At 47.1% G+C, this 25,711-nt stretch overlaps 2 long non-coding RNA genes across 3 annotated transcripts in view; one reads left to right on the top strand and one right to left on the bottom strand.

The window, feature by feature from the left end:
- Window positions 1-5,535: 5,535 nt before the first annotated feature.
- Window positions 5,536-13,417, bottom strand: LOC102136251 (uncharacterized). 2 transcript variants are annotated; one of them, XR_010588134.1, is made up of 3 exons: window positions 13,096-13,417; window positions 11,802-12,051; window positions 5,536-11,514 (listed from the first exon to the last, which is right to left on the bottom strand). It is a non-coding gene; the product is annotated as an uncharacterized lncRNA (long non-coding RNA). The 2 variants fall into 2 exon arrangements; XR_012415105.1 differs by having other exon boundaries at window positions 11,802-13,417.
- Window positions 13,418-14,299: 882 nt separating this feature from the next.
- The window catches only part of LOC135971833 (uncharacterized), a 50,258-nt gene continuing 38,846 nt past the window's right edge, over window positions 14,300-25,711 (top strand). Inside the window, exons 1-2 of the long non-coding RNA XR_010588131.2 lie at window positions 14,300-14,492; window positions 22,127-22,264. This is a non-coding gene — a long non-coding RNA (uncharacterized lncRNA). The remainder of the gene's footprint in view (window positions 14,493-22,126; window positions 22,265-25,711) is intronic.

Here is a 25,711-nt window from a genome sequence, read left to right as displayed (position 1 = left end):
CTCTCTGTTGTAGGTCCAAATGCTACCCGCCTACAATACCAGTATTACTGATGCCACCAACCCCCATGATGGCACCAGGATGGGGAAGGCAGAGACAGGCCTCTGGTGCCCTCTGCTGTTCAGCACTCCTGTGCCACAGCCTGAGGGCTGGCACTGTGGCTGGTAGGGGGCACCCAGGGAATGTCTCCAGCCCCTGGGGTTGCCCCAGCTTGTAGCAACCCTCCATCTACTTCCCAGAAGGATCCAGGAAATGTGTGATGCTGAAGCCCTGGCTAAGGCAACGCACCCGCCAGATCACCCAGGGTGTGATGGAGTAACAAACAATCCCCAACATGAAATAGCTCCAAACAAGGCAGGTTTATTTAGCTGGACAAGCTCTGTGTCCATTCTCTAAGAACCAGGTTGAGGCAGCAGCCACCACCATCTGGAATGATGCTGGCTACAGTGACTGAGAGCAAGAGACTGAGGGCCTCACACAGAGGGTGAAGCCTTCCACTCACAGCTTGCTGGTCGGATATATCACACAGCCCCACCCAAGCAAAAGAGGCAGAAAGTGCTCTTCCACCAGGTGCTCAGAAGTCAGGAGCTGGGGACACTGAGAGGGCACATTCCTGACTACTGATGGCTTCCGGCTCATTCTCCCTCCTGCAAGCAAAGTACCTCATCCCTCCGCAGGGAACGCAGCCCTAGATCCCCCTGGGAGCAGCATCGTCCTCAGGAGCAGGGTCTTGGGGTGGTGTGTTGGCATCCCATATCAGCAGTGAGGGGCAGTAATCCCTGCTTCACACAGATGTGGTGCCTCTTGATCCAGTGACCTGCAACCTAAGAATCCCAGTTTTCTGCTTCCTGCTAAAATTCAGTCCTCAGTGGTACAGCCAGGGCTAAAGAGTGGCAAAAAACACACCCAGTAGGAAAGTAGAAAAATGAGAGTCTTATCTCAGGGGATACTGCTCCACGGAAGCCCTGCCATTCCTGGGCAGACGTTAAGGTTACCCCTGCCCTGGAGGTGGGCATCGTCCTTGATCAGGCAGCTCTGGTCGCTCCCCTGGGTATCTCTCCTCGTTGGTTCTCTCTGTGCCCTGCTCCCTTCCCTGTCTGTCTGGCTGCCTCCGTTTCTCCTGACTTAGCACCTTGGGCTGTGTGTGGCTCTATAATGGCCACCTCACTCTTGAGTCTCCCAGACTTCTGAGTGACTCCAACTTAGGGTCTCAGTTCCAATTCCAGACACAGAGAAAGACTCCCATTTCACTGGCCTAATTGATTATTCAGGGCCACACAAGTCACAGTTATGTCCAGTTTCTGAATGGGCCATCTGAACAGGGGTCGCTGGAGAGACCCCACGCTGCCTGCACATCTGATGGCGTGGGAGGAGAGTGTGGGCACAGCCATGAAGGATTGTTTTCTCTGAAACACAGAGTGTGGAGTTGCCCTTGAACGTATTCTGAAGACACACAATTTTGGAGGAGGAAGTGAGGTTTGGCCTTCCCCACCGTCAGATTGCTCATTGCTTTCTTTACTCCTCTGAGTCTCAGTTTCCTCATCTGTACAGTGGGAACAACAAAAATCACTGTCCTCATCCTTCTCCCTCGCTCACTCTTGTGGGCCCTCATGCCCCTGATGGAACCAGTCCTGGTTCCTGGTTGCCTGAGCTGGGTTCACAGTCTGGACTGACCTGTGGCCTGCCTCTCCAGAAACATTTGCGTTTGTATAGAGAACTGTTGGAGACTGACAAGGCAAAAGGATCAATCTGTAATGGTGAAATATGAGGCAGAGAGATGCCAAAAGAGAGAATACTTTGGTAGGAGGGAGGGAAGCACTCAAGATCTGCCTGGATAAGAATTCTAATCTCTGCTGCTGACTGTTCAGTTCCTCCTTCATGGGAGAAATGAGTCAGGCCTATCTTGAATGACAACTCTTGTTACCAGAATTCTTAGGTCATTTCTAGGGAAACTCTCCTTTAAGGGATGTGTGTGGGGGCAGCGCTTCATAGGTACACGCGCCCTGCCTCCGTGCCCCACGTGCTCTACATTCTCCCCAGAGCTGACTCGGGCACAGTTCTGATGATGCGGTAACTCGTGCAGCCCACATTTCTCAACCTCGGGGATGGATGTGCTGCCTTGTTGTATTTTTGTTCTTTGAAAACCTCTGCATTTTCTTCTATCCATCTACCTCTTTAGCTGCTAATCTGGGGTGGTCTGAAGACCCACGTCGTGTGTTTATTTTATCATGTTTCCAAAGCTGCCGTCATAGCTCAGCGGGAGCTGCACCAGCCACATGCCTTTGTACTCAGAAACCCCCACATGGGTTTTGGTAACCAGAGCTGGCATATCCCCACTCAACAGCACTGTGTCCTTAGCCCACTGCCCGCCTGGCCTCCCCCTACCTCGCTGCCTCTGCCCTTAGTACCCTCCTGCAGGGTTCCTCCAGGGTCTCATCATGGTCCAGTCTCTGGGCACCAGCACAGTCCCCCTCATTCCCTACCCACGCTCACTGCCCAGCCCAAACCCTGCCTCCTGCCCTCTGTGCTTTAGAGGTGGCTGCTTAAACTCTCTGGACTATGGCCTCACTGTAACAACAAAGGATTCGAGAAAGCAGAATTTCCCAGCTCTGGATCCTTCCTTTCCCCCATCTCCTTTAGAGCATATCAAGAAAGAATGGCAGTGAATGTTGGCAGAGTGCTTTACAGTCTACAGAACATGAGCACATTCATGACTTTGTGTGAAGTCACTGGTAGCCCCTGGGGGTAGTTATTTTTACTATTTCTGTTTTACAGAGGCAGAGGCACAAACTGAGACTCAGAAGGGTTCAGTAACTTACCTAAGGTCACACAGCTAGTTTAAAGAAGAAGAAAAGAAATGGCCAGCTATGGTGGCTTACACCTTCAATCCCAGCACTTTGGAAGGCCGAGGCAGGCAGATAACCTGAGGTCAGGAGTTCAACACCAGCCTGGCCAACATGGTGAAACCCTGTCCCTACTAAAAACACAAAAATTAGCTGGGCGTGGTGACAGGTGCCTGTAATCCCAGCAACTTGGAAGGCTGAGGCAGGAGAATCACTTGAACCCAGGAGGTGGAGTTTGCAGTGAACTGAGATCCCGCCACTGTACTCCAGACTGGGCCACAGAGCGAGACTCCATCTCACAAAAAAAAAAAAAAAAAAAAAGGATTGGGATTAAAAGTCAGGTATCCAAACCACATGCCCTTCCTACTTTAGCAGATGATGTCCCTCCCACCGAGTCAGGCTAATGGCTGCAATCCTTATTGCCCACAGCAAGAAGAGACTTAGGGTGCAACTCTTCCCCACATCCTTGGGCTAGGGAGCCAGAGGGTCACAGAGCATCACTACCACACATGATGTCTTGGACCTCAGGGAACTGTCAGAGGGAAGAATTATGATTTTAAAGCTTGTCCACATGTGCACCCCTCACTGGCCCGGGTGTCTTTGGAGCAGAAGAACTGGTTCTAATTGGCAAGGTCAGCCTAGGTGGTGCCCTGTCCTCTCACAGTGACAAAGCAGGGCTTCCCTGGGGCCAATGCCTGCGGCGACTCCTCCTGGCACACCTTTCCCAGTTTGCCATGGGTGTAGCCCAGGATCAGAAGCTAGTTACACCCTCCTCTGCACCTTGGTTTCTCTTTCTGTAAAATGCGGAATAATCTCCACTTTTCTCTCCCTACTATCCAGTAAGAGTGGGGGAGGACAAGACGGCACGAGCTGGTGTTTCTCACAGGACTTTGGTGCCTTAATTGAGGTGATATATGGATAAAAATATAAGAACAAGCATGGACTCCGGTGCTTCCTAAAAAAAGGACTCTAGAGGAGAAACTAATTCTCAGACACTTTCTGGGGAATTAAATTTTCTAGATTTCTAGAAGCCTCCTTGATATCAGCTCTTACGGCTACAAACCCTTCTACCATTCCAAAGAGAGGTTCTCTGAGACCACACCTGGAATGACTTTGCCAGTCTGCAGGGACAACCTGCCCGGGGGATAGGGCTGGACTAGGGTGACTGCAGGGGGCAATGTGAGGTGGACCTGGAGCCCCCATAGCTCAGGAGTGGCATTTGCACATCAGTCCCCAAGAGTTGTTAGGTTTAGCTCCTTTGGTTCTTTCTCAAAAGAGTCAAGTTTGGTAAAAATCCTGGAATTCATTTAACACAATCACAAGAAGGTGCATTAGAATAAAATTTGTACGAACAGCTGCTATTACTCCTGTGGGTACATATTCCTGCTCACCATGATCCAGCACCTCTGTCCCTTTAATAGAAAGCTCTCAGGGACTTGGTTTCCCAATCTGTAAAATGTAAGAGCTGCATTTCATTGTTGGGAGGTGAGGTCCCTTCTAGGCTAATCCTTGCTTGGGATAATACAACAAACAACAGATCCTTCAGGACTTAGGGGCTTGCATCCATTGAAGTACAGAAATAAAATATTTTTAAGACTGAAGGGAAAAGAGACTCCAGGTTTAGTGTGGGTAGGTGATGGGGCCTGGCTGAACCTCCTTCATCTCTGTTTCCCTTGCTCTTGACTTTCCCTTGGCAGTCTCTAACTTGTAGCCCTCTGTCACCACTACTCACAAGGACATTGGCCACCATATTACCCTAGTCCCCTTTCTGTAATTGTTGACTTCTGTACTGATTGTCCCCCAGTAATATACAAGCTTTCTGAAGTAAGAGAACACATCTTCAGCTGTATTAGGCAGAGTTCTACAGAGGAATAACCAATACGCACTGTGAGATCAGATATAAATATATAGATGCATACATATATATGTGTATACGCATGCATGTGTGTATATAGACAGAGAGAAAGAGACAGAGACAGAGAGATTTATTTTAAGGAATTGTGTGGCTGGCAAGTCTGAAATCCACAGGGCAGGCTGGCAGGCTGAAAATTTAAGTGAGGGTTAATGCCATAGACTGGAGTCCTGAGTTCGAATTCCACAAGGCAGCAGGCTGGAAACTCAGACAGGGTTTCTATGTTGTAGTCTCAAGGAGAATTCCATCTTCTTTAGGAAACCTCAATCTTTGCTCTTAATGCCCTCAACTGATTGGACAAGGCCCACCCATAGTATGGAGGGTAACCTGTTTTACTGATGTAAGCATTAATCTTATCTAAAAAATACCTATACCACCATGTCCAGACCAGTGTTTGACCAAACAATGAGTCGGCATACTCCACGCAAGCTGACATGCAAAATGACTCACCACAGCGCTTCTCGTGTCTTCGTGTACCCACCTGGTACATATGGGTACAACTGTCTGGCCCATAGGGGTGGTCAATCCTGAGTTGATAAATAATAGGAAGCTAGTCCTATGATGTGTCTTGATTTTTCTTTTCTTTTCTTACCTTCCTATTTTTATTAACCCAGGTCTTCTGCACCCAAAACTCATCCTCATTCAGGACCATATTATGTTCGTACCTCAGCTGTGTCCAAGGAGTGTTGTCGGAAAAGTGGGACCTTGCAGGGGTAGGGGCCAAGGGAGAGTTTCCCCTCTGCCCTTCGAAGTTCACTGAAAATGAATTTACAATAGGCAGATTAATAAGAAGAAAAGGCATACAAATTTATTTAATGTGCATAAGCACAGGGGAATTGCAAGAACATGATGACCCAAACCCAATGAGATCCAGACGCTTATATACCCTTCTTCATCAGGGAAGAGGAGATGGAGGAGAAAACGGCTGTTTTGAGGGGTAGAAAAAATATATATATAAATTTTTTTAGATGGAATCTCGCTCTTTCGCCAGACTGGAGTGCAGTGGCATGATCTCGGCTCACTGCAACCTCCACCTCCTGGGTTCAAGCAATTCTCCTGCCTCAGTCTCCCGAGTAGCTGGGACTACAGGCATGTGCCACCATGCCCAGCTAATCTTTGTATTTTTAGTAGAGACAGCGTTTCACCATGTTGGCCAGGATGGTCTCGATCTCTTGACCTCATGATCTTCCCACTTCGGCCTCCCAAAGTGCTGGGATTACAGGCGTGAGCCACTGCGCCTGGCCCAGCAAATGATTTTTAAGAGGAATGAATGGGCCCAATGCTCAGACAATGGTTAGGAAATAATTATCTTTGGAGATGGAGTGGGACCTAAAAACGGACAATTTGGGTCAATGCTCCGAAGTATGGGTCATCGGTGTGATGTTTAATTTTCAATCTCTTCCTCTGTGATATGAGTTTTAATCCGCTGGGTAATGAAATTTCAGGGAAGGGATGGAAGGCAATTGTGTTCCTCTTTGGCCATCCGGTTTCTAGGTGAACGAGGGAACTTCAGAGAACAGCCTTGTCCTGTGTTTTGGGAGAGACAAGGGGTTGAGAAACAGGAAGGTAGGAGGGGTAGGGAAGGTCAAGAGACCTTGAGGCTACTTCTTTAGTCCAGCATGTCAAAGCATCATATTGAGGAGTATCATTTTCTGAGCCCCAACAGAGGTTGACACGCCTGGGTTTCAGTCCTGGCTCCCCCATTCATTAGCAAGGAGTTGAATCCCTCCGAGCATGAGTTCTGTCTGTGCAGTGAGGGCATGTGGCGCCCACATGGCGAGATTAGTGAGGCTGAGTGGGTTAAGGCCCAGCACAGTGCCTGCTGTGAAGGAGGCACCCCATCATTTTCATAATGATGATTTTATTGCTCTTTTACACACAATTAAAACTCCCTAATTCAGACCTATCAGAGAGGGCAGTCAATGGCTGGAAAGTCCACATTAAAAAATGATTTTAAAATAATGTAGTTTTATTACTTTAAAATATATTACTCGGTCCAGGCTAATAAAGTGTTGCATAGCAAGCCCTTGGGGGACTTGCGTTAATGAACAAATAAGAACAATTTGAGGTTAGTCCATCCATTATTGGCGTGGAACAGGATGTCTCAGAAAGTATTTGCAAATGCCTCAAAACAAGGTATTATCTTCCATAGATTAAGTGTTTCCTTTGCAATCATCATGATGCATTTTCTTCATTCACCAGTTTCTCTCTACCTGGAAAGTGCTCCAGGCAAGTTCAGCACAGGACTGACCAGATTTTAACAGATTCTCACTCAGTGGTGACTGAGCATAAGACATTTCATTGAGTTGGGTCAAGGCCCTTATTTTATGTTCTTTCCTTTCAGAGAAGCCTGTTTCAGGATGCTCATCTTGGCCTGCACCTCCCAGAGCTGGAACTGTTTCCGTCAAACAGCAAAGAGGCTGTGCTTAGGAGCTTGGGCTCTGAACGCAGACAGAACGGGGTTCCAATCGCAGTCATCCCTAAGATGACCTCCCTCACAGGGTTGCTAGAGGATTAAATTAGGTATACAGCTAAAGTGCCTGAGAGACATGAAATAGTCGTGAACGGCAGTGAAAGAGCAAGCCGTCCTGCAGCAGAGGCACCACCATATCTAGAGGTGAGTCAGAAAGGCACGTACACGGACCTAGTGAACCTCTGAGGCATAAGGAATGCTGAAGTTATTATTCCTGGTGCTGGGCCAGTCCTTGGGTGATGATGAAATTTGCCTCCAGATAGGCTATGATTCCAAGGCAGGAGCCTAGGAATTTACTGTCATTATTATTATTAGCAACAAAAATGACAGTTTATATTTTACAAGAGCTATTCAGCTTCTCTCAAAAGCTCCACTGAGACAGTGTATATTTGAGGAAGGTTGTGCAAGGGCCACGGTATTTGTTCCTCTGGAAATTCCAAGCGTGGACTGGGCTCACTCATCAGAGAACCCCAGAATTAGCTCAGCACCTGCAGAAAGGCCTTTTCTGAGTGAAGGTCTGAGTTAAGCCCTTGATTCTACTCTGCGTCAGGGCAGAAAACCACCAGTGAAGGGGAAGTTCCTGGGAGACCCTGCGAACATGCCATCAGCCACTGTTTATTAAGCACTTAACTCTGGATGGGGGCTGGCAATCTGCGATTGCCTGACTTTATCCTCATTACATTCAGCCCATAATGTCAATGTCAGACCATTGGCCCGCTCACCCCGCTTCATCAGAGGAGGGAGCTGTGTCCCAGAAGGCAGGGGGGACTTGCTCAAAGTCACAGAGCTGGTATAAATAAACACAGCATGCCAGTCTTTTTTTTTTTTTTTTTTTTTTTTTAAACACAGGATCTTGCTCTGTCACCCAAGCTGGAGTGCAGTGGTGCAATCTCAGCTCACTGCAGCTTCTGCCTCCCGGGTTCAAGCGATTCTTCTGCCTCAGCCTCCCAAGTAGCTGGGACTACAGGTGTGTGCCACCATGCCCAGCTGAATTTTGTATTTTTAGTAGAGTCGGGATTTCCCTACATTGGCCAGGCTGGTATCAAACTCCTGGCCTCAAGTCATCCACCTGCCTCGGCCTCCCAAAGTGCTGGGATTACAAGTGTGAGCCACTGCGCCCAGCCAAGCATGCCATTCTTTAGAAGATGTTCTCTCCTGGCACATCTCAGTTTCTACAAAGGCCCCCAGCCCCTCTTGGAGACCCCTGGGGCAAAGTTCTCTCACCCTTCTTCACATACCCCTAACAACTCACCTGCCTCTCTCTTAGAGCCCCTCTCCCACCCTTCCTTGAATTCTGGCCATGCTCATGTGTGCCATAGCTCCCCCAGTAAGACAGCCTCTGAGTCTGGTCTGACATTGTCTGTCCTTAAAGAAGGCACTTAACACATATTTGTCAACTGAATTAATAAGAATTTCCCACAGGGCCTTGGAAGCAACTTTGTACCTGTTTGCCTCTGCTGGATGACCCACTCTGAACACAGCTACCTAAAAGTGGAAGGAGGGAGGCCGGGCGAGGTGGCTCACGCCTGTAATCCCAGCACCTTGGGAGACTGAGGCAGGTGGATCGCTTGAGCTCAGGAGTTCGAGACCAGCCTAGGCAACATGGCAAAATTCTGTCTCTACAAAAAAAAATTTAAAACTTAGCCAGGCATGGTGGCACATGCCTGTAGTCCCAGCTACTCAGGAGTCTGAGGTGGGAGGATTGCTTGAGCCCAGGAGGTGGAGGTTGCAGTGAACCGAGATCACATCACTGCACTCCAGCCTGAGCAACAGAGCAAGACCCAATCCCAAAAAAAAAAAAAAAGAAAGAAAGAAAAATAGCTGAAAGGAGGGACTGTTTTGAGCTGAGGCAACCCCAAAGACTGGTGACATTCCCTGGGTCTCCCCTGCCAGCCTCGAGTCATACCCCAAGAGAGGCTGGGACATGCCTGTGAAACAGGATGCTGAACAGCTGAACACGGTTGACTTGAGCCAGCCTAAGTGGGTTTCTGCTCCTTGCAACGAGAGGCCTGAATAGAAGTCCCTTCTTCAAGGGAGTGGGCATCAGCTCAGAAAGAGGATCCCATGGGAACTGACTTGGCTGGTGACCAAGGCCCTACCACCAGGGCACCCTGCCCACGTATCCCAAGCAGAGGGGCCAGAACAAGCGGTGTAACTACTGTGCTTGACACCCAGGGCGGGTCTTTTTTTTTCTTTCTTTCTTTTTTTTTTTTTTTTTGAGATGGAGTCTCGCTCTGTCACCCAGGCTGGAGTGCGGTGGCGCGATCTCGGCTCACTGCAAGCTCCGCCTCCTGGGTTCACGCCATTCTCCCAGGGCAGGTCTTTTTATAACTCACCAATCTTCCATGCAACAAAATTGTTTTCTGTAAAAAGCAGGAAATGAATAACAATAGTATGGGTGCATTGGCTATGTCCGGTGGCATTTCTTGAGAATTTTCATTAATGACACCTGATTCTAGAGGCACTGTATATTTTTAAATACATCCAGATGTTGTTTCAGTTGCTTCCTCTTTGGTTCTTTTTGCTTTTTGTTGTTGAGCTTCACTTAAATTCGTACCATTTCATGTTGGTACAGGTACTCCACTTCAAATTTCCCGAGAAATTCAGAAGAATTGTGAACAAGTTGCTGGTTTCACAACACTGCAAGATACTGCAAGTTACTATAAGTTCCTACAGGACAACAAGGCACAATTATTTACTTAATTGTGTTTAAATATACCTATCAGTTTGAACTTTGATCCTTTGGTTCCTTTGGTGACATTCTAATACAATAATTTATGTAAATAATTATTCAGAGACCAATGAGAGGATTTAATAAGTGCAAAATGTTAGCAAATGGTACAACATTGATAAATCCATGATCTGGATTTTGTTCTGTCATTTTAAAATAATTAAAAAGTAAGTTTCAATTTTAAAAACATTATTGAATTCAGTAAAAAATTCAAGCATTAACTAAAATATACACTTACGAAACACAAATATTACACCTCACATTTCACACTCTGTTTCATTGTTTTAGATTTTAAACAAAAATAAACTCCGACGGCCACCTAGAATGATCAAGTCAGGCAACTTAAGTCACTTTGTTTCATCTTCACAATCACTGTGCTATCATTGTTCATTTTGAATCTACTTTTTAAATGCAACAATATTTGATGCCAGATACCAGACACAAATTACACCTGAAAAGGATGTCATTTTAGGTTTTGTGTCCCACCTAAAGGGTACAATTCTGTACCCTGACAACATTATTCTAGAAATAAATGCCTATGAGTGAGTCTGTTTCAGGAGCCAACTCTACAACTAGGAGTTCCCCCAAAGTAACTTCCATGTGCAATAAAGTGTTTATTAAATGATAAGTATTAAAATTGTCCTAAGCAGAAAACCAAACACCGCATGTTCTCAGTCATAGGTGGGAATTGAACAATGAGAACACTTGGACACAGGGTGGGGAACATCACACACTGGGACCTGTCGTGGGGTAGGGGGATGGGGGAGGGATAGCATTAGGAGATACGCCTAATGTAAATGATGAGTTAATGGGTGCAGCACACCAACATGGCACATGTATACATATGTAACAAACCTGCATGTTGTGCACATGTACCCTAGAACTTGAAGTATAATATAAAAATAAATAAATAAAAATAAATCTAAAAAAAATTAAATTAAATTCAAAAAATAAAATTGTCGTAAGGTCAGGAACGGTAGCTTATACCTGTAATCCCAGCACTTCCAGAGATGGACGGGCAAGAATTGCTTGAGCCCAGGAGTTTGAGACCAGCCTGGGCAACATGGTGAAACCTTGCCTCTACTAAAAAAATACAAAAATTAGCCAAGTATGGTGGCATGCACCTGTAGTCCCAGCTACTCGGTAGACTAAGGTAAGAGGATTGCTTAAGCCTGGGAGGTCGAGGCTGCTGTGAGCCATAATGGAGGCCACTGCACTCCAGCTTGGGTGACAGAGTAAGACTCTGTCTCAGAAAAAACAAAAACAAAAACTGTCCTAACATGAAGCTTATATACTTATCATCATCATCAATATCATCAGCACTTATGGAACTCCACAGGACCTCAGCAAGTGTTTACACATTGGGCCAAGGAAAGAATTTTCCTGGAGAAGGATTTTGCCACTGCCACCATCTTGAAATTCTTCATTGTTTTGGAACACAGGGCCATAGATTTTCATTTCTGCACTCAGCTCTGCTCTGAGCCCAGGGCCATAGGGGTTCTTGGAAAGACATGGCAGATGGAAGAAGTGGAAGGCATGTGTGCACAGTAGAGTGCCCTGCAATCATAGAGGATGATTACTCCTGTCCCTACCTTCCTGGCCCAGCTTCCCACCAGCCAGAACCCTGGCAAAACAGGGAGACCTTTGGCAGTCTCTTAGCCCTCTTCCTTACCAATCCTGGTTCCCTCCTCTCCCCTTATGCCAAATACGACTAGAGGTCACCTCACAGCCAGGCGCCCCTCCCAAAGACAGCAACTTCCCTTACCCTGCAACAACCAACCTTCACCCCATCCCCAAAAGGGTCTTTGGCCAGAGGTCTGATCAAGCCCATTGAGGGTACTCACTCTAAGCCACCCCATTGCCTGAGCTGTTTTCCTTTTTTTCAAATGAAGCTTGCTCTTTTCTGAGTCTCTCCAAGGTGGAGTGTGGGAGGGCAGTGTTTTCTGTAGCCTCTGGCTCGTGCCAAGCACCACGCTGGTGCTCTCAGACTCTTCAGTTCTCCTCACCCACACGAGCCCAGTGAGGTAGGCCTTCTTATTCCATCTTGCAGATGAAGAAACGATTACTCAGGGTTGATGAAGCAACACCCAAGATCTCATGGAAGGAAGGAACAGAGATGGAAATAAAATACAAGACTGTGTAAGTCCAACAAATATATCACATCCATGCCACCTCTGGGGTCTGATCCAGCCTCTCAACAACCACCATCATCCCTCAACAGGCAGGTGACAGTGGCGAGACAGCCCAGCCCTGCACCAGGCTCGTCCATTGCAGTGCCATTGCTATGCAGAGGACACAAACCCCAGACCTTGACTCCTTCTCACAGACCCTGAACAGCTGAAATCTTCTGGATTCACTGATACTTCCAGCTGCCTGAGCTTTGGCCCAGACAGTCGCCACAGCAACCACAGGTAGGTCTCTGCAGCTGCAGCTGAATGAGCCAGCAAATATTTATCAAGCGCTGTGCTAGGAATGGTAGGAGATGGAGTGACTTTACTCAATGGTCCAGTTTTAAAACACTTTTAGTAATAAATACCCTAAAAAAAAAGAAGGGGGGAGAACATATTTTAAAACCCTATTGCTTTGTTTCCCATCCTGAAAGCCATGAGGTAGACAAAATAGTATTGCTTTACAAGCACAGACTTTGGAGTCAAAGACTTTTGGGTTTGAATTCTGGCACTGCTGTCACTAGCTACGTGACATTGTGTAAACCACACTCCTCTCAAAGCCTTAGCTTCCCCTTTACAACACGAGAATGCTTACCCCTGCCCACCTCAGAGGGTTCTTTAAAAATGAAATGAGCTAATGTATAACAAAGAGCTTTGTTGACTGTGCAAATGTTAGGTTGTTCTTTCAATAAACATTTATTAAGCATTTACTCTGAGCCAAACCCTGAGTTAGGCATTAGAGCTTCTGAAATGTAAACGACCTGGGTTCATTGGGATTCACCCTTTTTATTTTTTTTTCGATGAAATTCACACAACATAAAATTAACCATTTTAAAGAGAACGATTCGGTGGCATTTAATCCATTCACGATGTTGCACAACCAACACCTCTCACAAGTTCTAAAACATTTTTTTCCTCACCCCAAAAGAAAAGCCCGTACCCACTGAACACCAGCCTCTTTTGAAGGTACCTTTTCTCTCGCTCTGCTGTGTCCTTCCCGGAGTTGGGTTCACGGGCTTGATAATATCCTAATGTCCCTCTCATCGTCTATGACTCCAAGCCAATTCCCACATCCAACCTCAAGCTTCACAAGTCGAAACCCAGGCTTCTCTGCCAGCGCCGGGGGAAACAGAGCCCCTAGCCTGCCATTTTTAATTATACCAGGGCTGGATGAGCAGGTAATCGCTGTGCATTTCAGTAAATTACCTCTCATAAAGGGGCCATCATGTTTGCTCATGTGCCCTTCTTTCCTGGAACCAGCTCCCTGTTTGCCAACATTGTATCTTCCCAGCAGCCTGTGCGTCTGGTGATCGTCCTTTTAGGCAAGCTGGGGGACAGTCAGGTGCAGGGGGAGGGGGTAGTGTTTGCGCAAATATTGGACTTGGCCACACTTGCTGTTCGTATCAGGAACCCAATTGGTGTTATTGATTGACAGATTCGGGGACCAACTGTTTAGAAAGCTGAGCCCCCTCGGATTGGGCTAGGTGTTTCGGCAAACAGCCCTAATGCTGGGCAAACAGGGCTGTTGGAAGAAGTGCCCAGCATGTTAGCAGAGCAAACCAAGCACTGAGCAAACAGCTTAAAAGAATGTGGCCACCTCCACGTAACCTCAACCGAGGTATTGATCCCACTGGAGGAGAGAGAGGGGCCGAGTAGGGAACAGAGAGATACAAACCCCGGCAGAATGTAAATGTTATCTTTAAGCTGCGGCTGTCAGGGCCCTAATGGGCATCTGTTTGGAATTTGTCTTCTTGCAAATCTTTAAATCCAGGTCAGGGCCAGGCACAGAATTTAATAACAACTTTTCAGAGAGATCGGGGCTTGCGACTGATTTCATTCTGCATAAGCCCAACTGGGACTCTTCTGTTCTTCTTAAAGGCAGCTGCCTTGCATGGAAACTTGCTGGGTGCAAGTCCCAAGCTAGGAAGAGATAAATCTTCTGAACACTGGTCATAAGGCTACAGGAGAGAATAAGAAAATTCAGAAATAAAGGTGCTTACTCTGACCCCTGAGTTGTCCATACATGAGAGCCGGTGGAGTGGAAAGAATCCTGGATTCAGAGCCAAGAAATCTGGGCTGCAGCTACTGGCTCTGACTGGCTGCCCCTTCTGTCTTTACCTCCCTGACCTTCAACCTCTGTATCTATGAACTGAGGGATGCAGTCCCTGCTGGGCATATTCAGGGTCAAGCCAGACAAGTCCACTCCAAGGTGGGAGCACACTCTGCAGACAGAAAACACTGTCCCAGTTTAAGGAATCGGGATTTTTGCTGAGAGGCCCTCGGCGGTGCCCCTCCTGAGCCTGAGACCTTCTGGCATCACCAAGTTGCAATGGAATGGACCGTGGCTGTGGTTATCTATTTTTCTAGGTAGGTGACTGTTAGAATTTGGGTGTCCTTCCCCAAAAGCTAGATGGGTGAAGGGAATATATGTTGTTTGCAAATTCCTTGAAAAGTCAAAAAACCATGATTGCTTACTTGCTGTTATTTTGAGAGAAGGTCTCACTCTGTTACCCAGTCTGATGGAATCTTGCTCTGTCACCCAGGCTGGAGTGCAGTGGCATGATCATAACTCACTGCAGCTTCAAGCTCCTGGGTTTAAGTGATCCTCCTGCCTCAGTCTCTCAAGTAGCTGGGACTGCAGGTGTGCCCTGCCACACTCGACTAATTATTATTATTATTTTAGAGACAGGGTCTCACCATGTTGTCCAGGCTGATCTCGAATTCCTGGCCACAAGTGATCCCCCCACCTCGGCCTCCCATAAACGATGGGATTATAGCTTGAGCCACCATACCCAGTTGCTTGTCTTTTAATATTTTTGTAAAATAATAGGGTTAAGAAAAGACTTGCCCGCTGGGTCCCAAATGAGACCAGAGGACTGTGATTGAATGTCACCTCTGGTCCACAATTTCTTGCCAAGAAAAAACCCACAGCACTCCTATCTTCAACTAGAGGCCATAGCAGTGTGGGTAATGCCAAGATATTACTGGGCACTGCATTTTACAAGAGAACAGAGGGAACTTAAAACCTTTTGGCCATCTCTGCCTCTCGGTATCTGGTCTCATGATGATAAGAAGAATCAGAGAAGGCTATGACTCAGAGAAGGAGCCATCTATTTTGATGGATCTTTAAACAGGGGCTTAACAGGGAACAGCCACAGCTTAAAGATTACATTTATGGAAGCATACAGGCAAAGTTGTCAAGAGCTCGGGCTTCAGAGCTCAGTGCCTGGGGTAGAATCCCAATTCTGCCACTCACAGTGTATTAGGCAAGTTACCTAACTTCTCTGAACTTCAACAACACTTCTCCTTGTGAAATGAAAATAGTACCCCTGGAGGGACTGCCCCTCAGTGCAGCACCTCACCTATGATAAGCCCTCAGTAAATAATAGGGACTTTTATGGTTATTTCTGTGATGTGGGCAGGACAGACCCTAGACCCTAGTGAGAAGGAGCTGTCATTGCCAATATGTGACTGCAGAGGATGCCTTGCTCCCAATGAGGAAATCCACCAGCCTTCCCTAGAAAACCTACCATCAGAGCCTTCGTCAGCACCGAAATTTTACCATACAAGTGGGGGAGACGCGCACTTGGTTTCAAGTGTGTGGCCTGTGAGAGCCGCTCAGATGGGCTTCCTCATCAGAGGGACCTCCTTAAGGCTTCCTCCTCTTGCATCAACCAGCAGCCCTGCCCTCAGCTCGAAGAGAAGTCTGTGGGGTTTGAAGACAAAGTTATCCAGCATAGAGATGGGCTGATCTACTACCTTCTGCTTATAGATGGAGCAGTGGACACCCAGTGTAAGGAAAGGACTTGCCCAAGGTCACAGAGGAGGTCAGCGGTGGCACAGGTTTTTTTGTGGCAATAAGAAAATGGGCTGATAAGGCTGGGTCTTTGAAGGCAAAACCACTGACAGGTTATCAGGAAGAAGTTTAAGCTTGCCTTAGAAGTGGAGCAGATGGGGAACCCAATTCATCTCCAGCAAATAGTTATGAATTAGGGTTTCTCTACAGCAATTAAAAACAAATAAGTAAATTGTACCTGCGTTGGCATGCTTCCTCTCAACCTACTGATACACCTACCCTCACTGGAAACGTCTATCTCAACTAAGGTTGTTTCAGAACCTTTTGCTTTGGGAACAAGGGCATACAAACACTGGGATAATTTATGATGGTAATTTATGATGTGTTAAGTAGAGATAACTATATTTCTCCAATCTGCGTGGCCTAACATCTGGTTAAGTAAGGAAAATGGGCCTGGAAGATATGGTATTGATGATCCCCCTCTAAGGAGAAGTCTTAGCCAGGGTTGGGTACATTTGGTGAGCGTTGAGCCACGGCCAACCTGCTTCCGGGCCCAGGGCACTCCCATCCCTGCCCTGACGTGGTCCCACAGAGCTCAGGCAGAGGCCACAAGGTTCCCAGCCCCCATCAGACCCCAGCTTTGCCCCACTCCTGCTCTCTTCCTGGCTCCATGGGACAGTAGCATGCAAACTATGAACCAAGAAAAAGTGAAAAGCAAAAAGGGGAAACCTTGTTAAAACCACTACTGGTTTTTTGTTTTTTGTTTTTTGTTTTTTTGAGACGGAGTCTCACTCTGTCGCCCAGGCTGGAGTACAGTGGCGCGATCTCGGCTCACTGCAAGCTCTGCCTCCCGGGTTCACGCCATTCTCCTGCCTCAGCCTCCTGAGTAGCTGGGACTACAGGTGCCCACCACCACGCCCGGCTAATTTTTGTAATTTTAGTAGAGACGGGGTTTCACCGTGTTAGCCAGGATGGTCTCCATCTCCTGACCTCGTGATCCACCCACATCAGCCTCCCAGAGTGCTGGGATTACAGGTGTGAGCCACCACGCACAGCCAACCACTGCTATTTTTAAGGGTCAAGGAAGGATGACTTGACCTGCCCTGGAGGCAAGAAAACAGGTCACGTGCACACCACACCCCTTTCTCCAATTGGCCTAGGGTTACAGACTCACTTCTGTTAGACAAAGACCTCCTTTCCAGAAGAGAATATGCTGGGCCACTCTGCAGATGTGGAGGAGTTTGGAGTAAGAGTAGGTGCCCCAGACATTGGACCAAGCATTCCACAGGTAGAAGGCTTGGAAGCTGGAAGCCCAGTGAGCATGGTTAAAGGTTAAAGGGATCAGGGAGCCTCAGCTCTGGAGTGGACTAAGATGCAGGTAGTAACAGCTTAGAGTGGGTCTCTAATCCCATCTAATCCACTCTGGACTCGAGGATCCCAGAAATCCCTTACCAAGCACTTTCTTTGTCTCACCTGCAGTGACTACCTCCCTTGGAAAGCCTAAGTTACCAGGCAGTGAAAGAACTGACCCCTGACTGTGCTGCTGTAAAAGCTCCCATGCCACACTGCTGCTTCTGAACATGCAGGCCCTTAGCAGTGCCCCGTTTCTCACTCCAGAGCTCCACTCACAGTTACCAACTGTTTACAGGAAAGACAATGAGACTAAGTCCCCTGAGAGAAGGGGTTCATTATTACAAGTCAGGAAAACAGAGAGTTACAGTATGCTGACCCCCTCATCTACCTGGATACACAGTAACTAGTGTTGTTTTTGAAAACACCCAGGTTAGAGCCAGGTTTACATTTGACAAGCGTCAGTTAATTACAACAATAATATGAACCACACAACAGCATCAGCATGGCTGATGAATCATTGAAAAGGCTGAGTGACTCTTAGAATGCCCAATTAATGATTCACCCTATAAAAATGCATCTCCACACTGGTGCCCAGATCTGGCTCATTATGTTAAAATCTCTTACGCCACTTTGCCTTCCATACAGACTCTAAATATCTTCAGAACTTTGAACTTTGAAATAAATAAACATGAATACGCACTAACCAGGACTGGCTTCATGGGCACGCAACCTGTACAGCTAGTTATTCAGGGCCGGAGCTCCGAAGGGCACCACCCCCCGCTTGGATGAATGCTCTCTTGAAATTCTGAATAATTCTGGAACAGGGAGCCCCAGCATTTCCATTTTGCACAGGGACCTGAAAATGATGTTTCCAGTCTTAGGCTAAACTCTTAAAGAAGAAAGCAACAGAAAGTGAGACACAGGAATCCATACATCAAGCCACTTTTGCCCTCATCTGAAGCAAAATGCCCCACTCTTTTAAAATTCTGAAAAAGAGAAAGGTGCGGATTTTTTTTTTTTTTTCTGGAGGAGGTGTTTCATTACATTAGAAATCCCTTATGAGTAGGTCTGGCCCTGTCCTCTAAGCTAACCCCTCTCCTCCCTGACCACCCTCTGCAGTAAAACTCCTCTCTGACCTGCCATGTCTGCAACCTGAGGTTGAGGTTGAGGAATAATTTCAGCTGCCCTGAGATAACAGAGAAGTCAGAGTCCTTGCTGTTTCCTTCTCCATAAAATGAAAGAGCATTGCGGGGGCAGGGGAAGGCAGAAGGGACTAAGTCAGCCTTTCCCAGCCCTTTCTGAGATGTTCAAAAATGTTCGCCCAGAGAGGGTCTCTATAGCAAAAATAATAATAATAATAATTGAAAACTCTGGGTCAAATAAAGTTAACTTTCTGAACTGGAGGACTTTCTCAGAATCTTTAAAGAGTGGTAGAGTTAATGGGAATGGTGTGACTCTCCAAGCCTGGGTTGACAGCACTTTCCAAGCTCATTCTACCATAATTGATGGTACAACCCATCCACCCTGGGGAGTATTTACCATCAGGCTGAGGAATCTTGGACTTCAGAGCCTCTCCCCTCCCCTGGTCGTTGCAGAGCTCTGGAAGTACCCCTACAGAGTGTTCGCCTGGTCATGTGCTTGGCTAAAATTTGCAGAAGTAAGATATTGCTGTACCCATTTTCTTTTCTTTTCTTTTTTGAGAGGGAGTCTCACTCTGTTGCTCAGACTGGAGTGCAGTGGTACAATTTCAGTTCACTGCAACCTCCGCCTCCCGGGTTCAAGTGCTGTATCCATTTTCTTAAAGAAAGGTCCTAAGATTGTGTGAGCTTTGGGCCTCACAAAATGCACATCCTCCTCTGCATCCATCTTCACATCTGGAGGCACCATCCTTACATCATGCCTAACATCTTAACATGCGCCCACATCCCCCATTTAATCTAATTTATAAATAACTGTAGGAGTTGAGTTGGAGCTGGCATAATGTCATTTGCTTAGTAGACTCATAATTAAACATTCTTTCATATTGGTTTTGCTCAGTTGCAAGGAATGTTAATTTTGGAGGCAAAACTTTTTAAATTTCCATGTCACGATCATTTTCTTAGGCCCTGGGAAAGCATGTGAGCCCTGAGGACCAGGCCTACAGTGTGGGATGGATAAAATAGGGCTGCACTCAGCCAGCCTCCACAGTTCGAGAAATTCCATACTCATAGTGCGATACTGATTATTTTCATGGTCGTTTCCAATTCAGTGGAAATGTCAATTTAATATCTAATTCAGACTAAAGAGAGATTGGAGTGGTTGGGGGAGTCGAGTTTGGATTGCAGAAATTGAGCTTTTATTATTTTCAAGAAACAGCAGGTTTCCTTGAACTAGGTTAACAAGGTGTTATCTAACAAGACCTTAGGGGGCTGATTTAACGGTTAGGACAAGATTGTTGTGTAATTAGCTTATCAACTCTGTATATGTAAATGAAGGCTTTTAAAGTCCTAGGAAAACTGGCTCTTGCTCTTAAGTAATTTAACTGTTTCCCCTTGATGCTCTTCATTCTCTCCAGCTCGGACACTTCTTTCCTTAATTAAGCATTTATAGAAGTCCATCTTGTGCGCAGCACTGTGCCTAGGGATTGAAATATGAGTAAGACCAGTCCCTCCTCTCCACCAGCCCATGATCTAATCAGAGGTCAACAAACCTTTTCTGTAAAGGACCAGATGGTAAATACTTCAGTTTTGCAGGCCATCTCTGGTGCAATAATAACCCGACTCGGACTTTCAAGCACAAATTCAGCCACGGACAACGTATCAACAAATAAGTGTGGTCATGTTCCAATAAAACTTTATTTACAAAAGCTACTTGGGCCATGGTTTGCAGACCCCCTGGTCTAATGAGAGAAACAAAAATATAAATAATTCACTATGCAAAGATAGAAACTTAATTCTGTGCAATAATGGAAGCCCTAGCCAAATGCTGTGGATTCACAGGGAAGAAAGAAGTAATTGATTTCCAGGAGAGGCCAGAAGCTTCCTGGAAGAGGTAGCGAAGCATATGGAGCCATTCCCTCTTGGTTCAAGCCTTTATGGTCCCCCAGTTGCTTTGTTCTTATCCATTTTTCCTCCCCATTGAGGCCAAGGGCTTCTGTGACCTGGCATCATTTTGTATCATTCCTGGGGCCTAGCTAAGCTGTGCGCACATGTCCTGCCTGCAAAATCACAGCTTCTGAGTCAGCATCCAGTCAAATAAGGTTGATGCTGTTAGAGCAAAACTCTGATTGGGCTCTCACCCAGGCTTCAGATAAACACTTCTTGTTTGGAAAACCATGGTGCCTTTGAGGGGAATTAGACAATGTAATCTCCTCCTGCACGCAACCTCTGCTCTAACTCCTTTATTGTTCTTCCAGACACTTTCTCTTTGCATTTTCAATATCCAAATGCCATTTAGTTTATTGAGGCTTGTTTGCTCAGGGCTGGGCAAATAAAAGAACAAAGGAGGCTCTGAGCATCACCCCAGCCTTTGCTATCACGGGCTCTCAAGGTGAGCTTAGCAGCCTTCAGCACCAATCCCCTTAACAGGCTGTGGGCCAAGGTCGCTGGAGATGTAAGATGCAGGGCTATAAAGATGGGATAGGAGACAAGGCACTTTCTAAAAGGACTCCCGATAGCATATCTCCAACTCCACCAGGAACTAGGAAAAGGATGACACCCTGGCAATAACAGCAGGTAAATGAATTACTCACCCAGTAAAACTGATGGAGCTGATAACAGCAAGACCCAGAGGTTGCTGGGTCAGAGGTTGCATCAGGAGATGGCTTCGGAGATTTAGGCTGTCCATCACCTTCATCAGCCTTTCTCCAAGACCTCTCCAAGTCCATATCCAATCTACCTAGGAGCACAGTGCGCTCGCTGTGCCACCCAGGCAGGGGCCACCCCTAAGCTCCTTCTCTAGAAACACTCTGCAGCCCCCGCTGCCCACTTGTTCCTGGAGTTCGCCAGTGGGGGACAATGCTTGTGAGTCCCCCAATATTTGTATGACCCTTGGGGAAGCTAGAGGAGGACAAATCAGAGAATGCTGGATCCAAAATATGACTTTTCTCAGGATATCAAATCCAGTTAGCACCAGCAAGCACCTTGCCCCCCCCTTTGAACTCTGCAGGCTGCTTTCTGACCTGTAGGATGAACCTGCCACTCAGCCTACCTGCGGCTTATAGCTCCTAGGAGTACAACTTCCAGCCACTGCTTCTGGCGTGAAAGCTCTCAGCTCAAGCAAGGGAGGCAGAGTTCACACAGGGAGGTTAGGAATCTGGTTCACTGACCTATACGAATTGCCACCAATAAAGAGCCTTTCTCTTAAAATGAGGAAGAGAAGGAAGAAGAAAAGGCAGGGTAAAGGCAGAATCGATTCATATCCAGCCTCTGGGACTCTTTTGAGTCAATGGTCCCAGAACTATAAAGTCTGTCTGTAAAATCTGTATTGCAAACAAACGCTTCCAGAAAAAGGTTGGGTGAAAAATCCCTCAGTCTTTTTCATCTTGGTGGGAAGGCCCAGGTGGTCAGATGACTGGGGGTGTAGAATAATGAGGATAGAGGGGCCCTGTCTAGGGCTCTCCCAGGTAAAGTCAGTTCCTCATCACTGGCTTCTCATCAAGGACGGTGTAAAAGCCAACGGCGGCGTCTACTTCATCCCCTCAAACAGACCCTTCCAAACCCAGGACTAAAGCTACAGAAGGAAGGAGGGAGGGGAGATGGCTTTGCTCCTGGCTCAGCTTCCATTGGCTGAGCTTCTACTGTGTGCCAGGCGTGCATTATGTCCTTTAGTCCTCTCGCACTCCTAAGTGACGTGTGATGATCTTGTTTTACAGATAAGGACGCTCACAACATTTTCCCTCGGCCCTCCTGCAAGAAAGTGGCCAGGCTGGCAGTCAGCACAGGCCTGGCCTCAAACCCACACTCCTGCCACCAATATACTTCTGCAGAAAGAGAAGGAAGGTGTGTTTAATGTAAGTGTTAAATGTGTGACAGGAGATGGATGAGCCTGTGGGGGCTAAATTGACTTGCTAGGGGTTAGGAGAATGGCATCCTGACTCATTCCTCCTTTCTGATCCCCACTTACCCATGCATACTCTTGGTTGGCCCAGGGGATGCTAGCCTCAGCCCTTGGGATCCACTCCCACTTCATGAGAAACCAAAACCAAATGTGGGGTCCTGCCTTGGCAAAGGTGAGTGACAGGCAGAGCTGGGATGCTCTGTGCCCATGGGCCCTCAATGCTCTACACCTCCTCTCCACCACATGGGCCCTTTGATTCATTTCTACCCCTGCATCCCTCACAGGGACCTTCTTGGATCAAGTCACTGTGCCTGCTAGCCTCTCCAGTCTCCTCCTCTCTCCCGGGGCCTCTGAGACTCTGGGTCCTAAGCTGGAAGCTTCTCATAGTCCCACAAAGCTCACAGCCAGGCCAGCCCACAGTTCTGCCTCAGCTAGGGTGGGATGTGTGTGCTGTGGCTGGAGAAGACATCTGACTCTGCAATCACTCCTCAGTCTTATCGTTTGACTACCATGCCTCCCAAAAGAATAGCAAGTGTATATCCAGTCCTCTTCCTGAGACAGAACAGAGGGGCAAGAGGGTTTATGGTTAGGCACTTGGAACCATAAACGTTTCCCCTTCAGAAAAAGTGGCAGGAAATGGGAGGGAGCTCATTTGTGGATGGAGATCATAACTGGATGTGGTCAGAGGGACCCCAAGAACCCAGTCTGTTCGCATGGCTGCGTGGTCATTCTCCTTCACAGCCTCTCTACATATTGTCCCTGATCTATCTCCACCAGTGCTTCCCTACTTGCCTTCTCTTCTCAAGGCCTGAGAGCCACTTCCTACTTCTTTATGATTTCTGTGGTCTCCCAGCTTCAGCCTGCAAAAAGCCAACTGTAGCCTTGCCTCTACCCACAGATATCATTTCAGAATCTGTCTCTGACTCCACCTGCCTTATTATCTCTGGTTTTCTTAATTCAAATTCCCAAGAGCCTGAATCTGCTTGGCCCATCTTCTCACACCAAGCCACACACTAAGTTACTGGTCACTCTGTAGATTGATGCTGCTGGGTCAGGTTCCCAGCTCTGCTGGGGTCAGTCGGGTCTGAGGCAGATACAGTCACAAGGCTGCAATGGCCCAATGGCTTTTTCTTGCCCATGGCACAAGATACAGCCAATTTACTGAGACAGCGTTATTGCAACAGAGAAAGAATTTAATAAACACAGGGCCAGCTAAACAGGAGACTGGAGTTTTATTACTTAGATCAGTCTCCCTGAAAAATTCAGAAACAAGGGTTTTTTAAGGATAATTTGGGAGGCAGAGAGCCAAGAAGTATGGAACAACGATTGGTTGGGTTGGGAGAAAATCATAGGGGGTTGAAGCAAGTTCTTCCCCCTGCCTTCAGTTCCTGAGTGGGATCACAGAACCAGTTGAGCCAGTTTACCCATCTGGGTGGTGCCAGCTGGTTCATTAGAATGCAGGGTTGAAAAATATCTAGAACACCGATCTTGGGTTTTACAGTAGTGACGTTATCCACAGGAGCAAGTGGGAAGGTTAGGAATCTTGTGGCCTCTGGCTGCATGACTTCTGAGCTGTAATTTCTAACCTTGCGGCTCATTTGTTAGTTTTACAAAGGCGATCTGGTTCCCACGCAAGGAGGAGGTTTATTTCAGGAAGACGCTGTTACCGTCTTTGTTTCAAAGTTAAACTACAAACTAAATTCCTTCTATATTTCACCCAGCCTATGCCCAGGAATGAACAAGGGCAGCTTGGAGGTTAAAAGCAAGATGGTGTTGGTTAAGTCAGATTTCTTTCACTGTCATAATTTTCCCATGTCAGATTTTTCTCACTGTCGTAATGCTTGCAAAGATGGTTTCAAGGCTGATTGGGGACAGGGGCTGAGAGTTGGCCTTTCCGCTTATAAGGGTCTAACAGACTTTCTGAGTTGCTGCTCACCTGATGGAAAACCTCCACTCCATCCCCTCTTAGGTGTGGGATCTTGGACAAATCACTAAAGCTCCCTTAGCTGCAGTTTTCTCATCTGTAAATGAGGAACTGTCTATAAGCAGCTCTCTAGCTTTGATTTCAGAGCTGTGAGATGCAAATAAGCACCCAGCACAGCACCTGACTGAAGAGGAGTCCCTCTCTCTCATCCAACTGCAGGCAGGGTGGGCTGCATTCTTCAGAGAAATTTCCCTGCCGACTGCCCTCCTACTTCCTCGCCACCTTCCCAGAGGTTACCCGCCCACCCTTCATGCTCTGGCTCCAGGATATCCCTTCCAGGAAGCCCACCCCAGTCACCCTTGCTGTCCGCAACCCCCTCTCAGAACCCTACACTACTTTCAGGCAGGATCACACAATGTCAAGTTTAATAATACCCTGTCCAATCCCACAGGCTCATTTCTCCACATGAGTTCATTCTCTCTCCAGAGTGTGAGCTCCCTGGCTGGAAACCATGCCTTTGCATTTAACCCCCTAAGGGCATCAAACAAGGCTATACAAACAGCGAGTGCCCCCAAAATACTTGCTGATATACATTCCAAGGACATAAAAAGGGCCTAAGCCCAGCTTCCTTCTCTTTTAAAAGAAGGCAGGACAATGATAATAACCACTACCTGTAAGGCAGTGTGTATTTGGTAAAGACTTGCTACATTCATTGTCTTGATTAATCAGCAACCCAAAGAGGAGAGTGGAATTCATCCCACAATGCAAGTGTGAATACTGAGAACCAGTGAGAGTCCGTGATGTGCCTGAGAGCACAGCTAGTAAGTGGCAGAGTTGTGATTTGAACCCAAGTCTTGCGACACCAAGCCCATTATTATTATTTATTTATTTATTGTCATATGGGGCTGTGAGCTTTAAAAGCCAAGAGAGAGAGGGTTCAAGAGGTGGCCAGTAGTTTTGCTATAGAGAAAACTGCAGCCATTGGGAAATAAGCAAATAGTTTACACCTAGATGCGGAGAACACAGAGAAGGCAAATTGCCACCGGCTTCAAAGAGGCAATGGAACTTGGACATGTGGAAAGAAAGAGAGGCACAGGAGGAAGCCGAAGGCATCTGTGGGTGCAAGTGCATGGCTAGAGCTAGCTCAAGAGGAGTGTTGAGTAGAACACAGAGCCCAAAGGGAGCAATGTAGTGGCAAGCTACAAGGGAGCCCAGGACCCCAAGCTGGGGATGGTGACGAGAGTGTTCTCAGGAGGAGAGGGGCAGTGAGAGATTCTTGTGAGTGATCACTCCACAGGACGCAGTGAGGGGCTGGCTGGGTCTGGAGCAAGTTAAAATAAGCCAAGGTCATTCCAAGCCCACAGCCAGAGCCATTGCTAAAATGTAGTTCTCATTAACCAATATGGGAGTGGCAAAAATTGCCACTGATTTTCACTGGGAAGGAAACAGGCAGTATCACACGATGTCAAATTTAAT

This window comes from Macaca fascicularis, chromosome 7 (assembly GCF_037993035.2).
Source record: "Macaca fascicularis isolate 582-1 chromosome 7, T2T-MFA8v1.1".
NCBI lineage: Eukaryota > Metazoa > Chordata > Mammalia > Primates > Cercopithecidae > Macaca > Macaca fascicularis.
Note: the sequence above shows the minus strand (reverse complement) of the source record. Positions and strands in the feature narration are given on the sequence as shown.